The sequence below is a fragment of the Echinops telfairi genome, unplaced genomic scaffold (genome assembly GCF_000313985.2).
Source record: "Echinops telfairi isolate 266 unplaced genomic scaffold, ASM31398v2 ScPeMD7_655;HRSCAF=1070, whole genome shotgun sequence".
Taxonomy (NCBI): domain Eukaryota; kingdom Metazoa; phylum Chordata; class Mammalia; order Afrosoricida; family Tenrecidae; genus Echinops; species Echinops telfairi.
The window spans coordinates 24,589,790-24,595,287 of record NW_022104553.1 but is presented as its reverse complement, the minus strand read 5'-3'; the positions used below and the strand labels follow the sequence as shown (position 1 = coordinate 24,595,287).

Sequence of the window (5,498 nt, the reverse complement as noted above, 5' to 3'; positions counted from 1 at the left end):
CCCCCCCATAAAAGTTCATGGAAATTCCCATTACCTTTTCATTCTGTTTCTGAAGCTTTCTCCCTTATCTGTCGCTATCAATGTAGGGACACACCATTCAAGCATTTTCAAAAGAGCGGGTTGGGGTGGGAGCCTCGAGTCCCTGTTGCTAGTGCTGGAATCAGCAAGCGGGAGCCAGGAGGTGGTGGGGCGAGCAGAGGGAGGCGGCCAGCCTTGGTTTTGTCAACCTGAGAAGGGACGTGAGCACCAAGCCTCTATTTACTCAGGACTTTGTGGACCGAAATGTTGGGAAAGGGAAACAGCTGGCCAGGGTGTTAAAATTGCTCCGCAGGCGGGATTGCCCCCACCCCCCACCCCAAGAAACAGCCAAACTGCAACAAACCGCCCCAAGTGGGCTGCCCAGGGGTGTGTGTGTGTGTGTCTTTCTCTTGGTTTTCTGTGTTTATATGGGAAGTGTGTGATGGAATATGTGTGATACAGAGGAGTTTTTCAGCCCTAATTTCGGAGGAGTGCAGTTATCCTGAGCGAGCATTGGTGTTTTGGCCAAACCTGAGCCCCTCACTGTCTTCCTGTCTTTCGTAACTGACCAGCTTGCGCTGAATAGCTGAGGGAGTTTCTCGGAGGGGTGGGGGGAGCACCGGAGAAATTGTTAACAAATGCAAAAGGACAAAAGTGTCTTTGTGGACCCTGTCAGGGTATAAATCACACCCTCTCCCAAGTAGTGTGACACTTGGCCTTGGTGTGAAGGGTTTGATGGCTTCAGGGCAGTCCCTGGCTGAGGGGTCTTTCACATTCAAATAGAGAGAGGGCTCAGCTTTGTTCCCCATTCACAGCTGGAAGCTTCCCTGGAGTGGCCTGGTGGTGCCCGCTGGGACAGATCAGGGAAACTCTGGGGATCCACGCTCTCCAGCTATGAGGAGAATGCAGGCAGCCCGTGCAGGCACTCAGACACTTCAATTACAGGGCACTTGGAGTGACTCTTCCTCCCCACGCCACATTGGAAGGTATCAAAATATTCCCCAGCTGGCATTGTTAGTCAGCTGCTGCTCAGGGCCGAGGCAAGCCTGGATTCCGACCCCAGCCTTGAAGGTTCCAGGAGATCGGACACATTCCTGTCCACAATCCCTGGGATTCCTAACCAGGCCTTTGTGCTCCAGCACTGAACTCGACTGGGTGTCACCGGTTTGGGCTGAGACGGGCTCACTCTTGCCATGTTCTCTCTCCCTTGCCTCTCATTTGACTCGTCTGCCTAGTAGGGCTGCTCGGTAGGGCAGGCAGGGGTGGTGAGAAGCCAGGAGCCAGATTTCACCAGAACCAGGGTTGGGGCACAGCCCTGCCTAGACACTGATGCACAGCAAAGAGAGAAGCAATGGTCAAGGAACACTTCCCAGAGGAGGAGGAGGTGCTTGACTTGAGACATGAAGGACAAGTTGGCATGTTCCAAAGTCTGGGCTGGTGGCAAAGGAAGCACGGATGGCTCTCCTTCCTCCTTCCCCGTGTCGCCATCCGTGACCTGCACTATGACTCCTGGGTGCCAGCCAGGGTACTAGGTGGAGGGAGCGTGTCCTTTCCTGTGGTTTGTGGTTACAGTCAGCTAAAGTGAAGTGCCACTTGGTGGCCAGTCTGAGATCAGGCTGTGCACGAGAGAGGTGGGTGGGGAGATTGTGTTAGGTAGCCAGAATAGGGACTGGGGATTGACCCTCCCATGCCTGCGAAGGCCCCCTAGAGGAGGATGGAAGGAAATCAGGCGACCCTTACTTACCTAGGAAAGCCCTAACTGAGCATGCTCCCATTCCGAGCCAGGTAGGAGGTACACCTGGGCAGTCCTAACTAGACCCAGGCTCATGACATCATCCAGGTGGTCAACATAGCTAATGTGATCAACCCATACCATCAACCAAACCTCCCCAGCCTGAGGTTGGAAATAGCCTGCTGCAGGAAGGCCAGCCTTTTTCACCTGCTTCTTCCTGCTCAGTGGCAGGTTGGAGGGAAGGTCTCCCTACCCCTTGAGGGTGCACATGAGCCTGCCAGTCCTACTGGGGGCCTACAGCCTCTCTTCCCCCAGCACAGCAGTTCTTAACCTGTGGGTTGTGACACCTTTGGGGGGTCACCCAAGTCATTAAAGTGATGAAGTAGCAACGAAAATAATTTAATGGTTGGGTGGGGGGGTCACCACCACGTGAGGCACTGTCTTAAAGGGTCGCAGCAGTAGGAAGGTCGAGAGCCACTTCCTCAGCACTCTGGTCCTTGCTCTTGCTGCAGCCTTCCCTAGTTCCGCACATGTGGGTGCGCTGTTTCACGCGGTTGCTCATGTCCAGTGGGAACCCCAGCGTGGCTTCCCTGAAATAGCGTGAACCCTTTTTGAGACAGTAAGACCTGAAACTTCTCCTGTCCTTCATAAAAACCCACTTGGATTACAAAATGGGCTTCGGCGTTAATTCTTTCTTGGGCGAAGCCAAGAACTGAGGTATTACCAACTCCAGAAGCCTAAAAATTGAACAGGCGCTAGTCACAAGCCCAGCCCCCAGCCTCACATCCCACAGGCTGAGTGCCCTCCGTTTTCTAGGTCCATTTGAAATTGCCTAAAGCTGGTGGAGTGCACCTGTGTTAAGTTGAGGTCATCCTCAAATTCATAGTCCGGCAGCCGATTTTAGCTCACAGCAAGCTGATGGGACAGAATAGAACTGCCCACAGCTTCCAAGGCTGTCATCTTTACAGAAGATGACTGCCTCATCTTTCTCCCATGGAGTAGCTGGTGGACTTGAACCCTGGGCCATTCCATTAAAGGCCGAGGCCTTCAACCCCTGCACAGTTGGGACTTAAATCCCCAGCTTTATCAGTGGGTTCTGATCTACAGAACAGATAGAACTGCCCCATAGGGTTTTTAAGACTAGTCTTTACAAAAGCAGACAGGGTACATCTTTCTCCTGAGCTGCTGCTCGTTGGCAGGCCTCTTTCACCTTGGTTACTGTAGTTGGTGTTTCTGAACGGAAAGTAATCTGTCGTAGGGGCTGGCCATGTGGCCGAGATGCCCGGCAGTGGCTGCTCCCACGTAAGAGTGCTGGGAAAACGGCAGGTGGTAGGGTCTGTAGTGTTGGCTCAGAACCATGCCAAGAAATGCAGCTTTCATTTCACCTGTCCCTCTGCTGGTGTGGATGACTGGTTGTTTAGAGCAGACACTGTTTATACGCTTTCCATGGATTGCTGGTGAACTTCAACTTAAGTTGTGATTCAGTGAAAAAAAAAAAAAGTTGTGATTCAGTGTTTTGATGGCCCTTTCAGAGCAGTTTGTTGGCTACTTTCTCATCTGCCCTCCACCCTTGTTAAAAGAAACACTGCTGGCATCTGATTGGCGTGGCGCCTCCTCTTTCATTCAGCTCCCCAATGATTGGCTTTGAGGTGTGCCTTGCACTTGAGACTGGTTTTCATGTCTCTCAGACTTTGGGTGGGTGGTATGTGTGTGTGTGTTTTGAATCCACAGAAAAAGGTCCCGTGCACCAGTTTCTTCACCTACAATTCAGGGATGTTGATTCCATTTTTCAGGTTGTGCGGCTGTTCTCACCCTCCTTTTCCGAGTGATTCCACCACCATTGACCTGAATTGGGTGCCCATGAACCAGAAACCCCCCGATAACCACTGATAATGTTTGGTTTTTGAAGAGTTGCCTACCTCATCTCTGAGGCTGTACAATTACAGCGTGACGTCATCGAGTTGTGGCGGGCAGGTGGACTTCGTTTCCCTGGAGGCTCGGCAGGCTTCTGTTGTATCTCCCGGTGGATTTTCCATTCCATATGGGCAGGGATGTGTGGCCTATTTTGCTCACTGCCGTGCTCTCGGCCCCGGGCCTGAAAACCAAGCCCAACCAGGTGCTGTCAAGTCCATTCCGACTTAGAGGGAGTGTCCCTGTAGATCAGAGTATGAACCATGGAACATTGCATGTCATATCCAATCCCAGGACTCTTTCCCGTCTTCCCCTCTGCCCCCACCCCCAGCCCAGCTACCACCAGGCTGCAAATATCTTTGTGTGGCTTAAAAAGGCCCCTGAGGGGCCAGCTATAAGCCCACACTTGGGAACGTGGCATAAAACTCCTTAGGCGACATTTGAAGCATAAATTAAGAATGATGCAGTCAAACCTGCCGGAGCTGGAACCTGGGTCAGGCAGAAACTTGTCAGAGAAGGAAGACTCACTGGCCTGTCACAAGGCTGGGTACCTGCTAGCAACCAAAACACCTGGGCAGAGGAAGAAAGCATGTGAGGACTGGGCAGAGGGCCATCCATGCCTACGAGTTCCGGACCCACAAATTTCATTGTAGGAGTCTATGAAAACCCCATAACCCATCGTCAGTGTGTCTGGGGGCAGTTGAGGCCCCCTCCTCAAGGTAAGCACTCTCTTCCCTAGTGTGTCTTCCTACCTCTATTTCCAGGGGTCCTAGTGGTGCAGTGGGTTAAGCATTGGACCACTACCAGGTCATTGGTTCCCAGCCCCTGTCTTTTGTTGGAGAAAGAGGTGGCAGACTGTCGTGAGTATTCTTGTGGATAGTTGGCGTCTCGGAAACCTGTGGAGCAGTTGTCTTCTGCACGGTCAGGTCACTATAGGTTAGAATCGACTCGACGGGGTGTGTGCGGGGTATCTGTTGGTAAGCAATATCTAAAATGGTCTCGCGTGCTTTTATAGCAGTTCGAAAGCCACAGTTGCTCTGTGGGAGAAGAATGAGGCTTTCTACCCTTGAAAAAGAGTTACAATCTTGGAAACCCAAAAGGGCAGATCCATGCTGTGCAGTGAGTCAAGTATAGTATGTGCCTGCTTTTTAATGTCCCCCCAAACGACTTACTGCGTGTGTCTGGCACTTTGTTGGAGAGAGCATTGGTGTCTGTGTAGCGAGTGTAACCACACGGGGCTAATTCACTGCTTTCCTCCTTCGTTAGCATCTCCAGACGGTGCTGGCCTCGTGCATTTTAAGGCTCATTGAGGAGGGTCTGGCAGCCTGTACCGGGCACTAAATGTCACAAGGCTGACCAGATGTGACTTACAGTTTGGATTCGGACAGACCCCTCGACTAATAGGTTTGAGGGCAGAATACACATGTTACATACTAGTGTTTACAATATTGCCAGACCGCAAAGGAGTGTGGGTGTGGGGAAGTGGGAAGTGACCTAAACATCCTAACAGTTTGGACCATCATCCCTCACTTCTATCTTGGTCCTTAGTGAGCTGTGGAAACTGTCAGATCTTGGGTCACCTAACAGGAGTGGGAGTGGTATACACATACACACACACATACATACACACCATTCCATACTTATAAAAGGCAGCAACTCACACACACCATTCCATACTTACAAAAGGCAGCAAGCATTTAACAATAAATTGCCAACTTGAAACCCACTATCCTCAAATATTCCGGTCTGTGTTTCTCAAAGAGGGCATCTCCTATCTGACCACACAGAACAACAACCGTCATAGTCAGCAAAGTCCCAGTAGCACAGCCGCCACCCC

General features: G+C 51.5%; 1 protein-coding gene across 1 annotated transcript in view; it reads left to right on the top strand.

Annotated features, from left to right (window-relative positions):
• Positions 1-5,498, top strand: part of SAE1 (SUMO1 activating enzyme subunit 1) — a 61,929-nt gene that overhangs the window by 31,213 nt on the left and 25,218 nt on the right. The gene's annotated exons all lie outside the window — the stretch shown is intronic.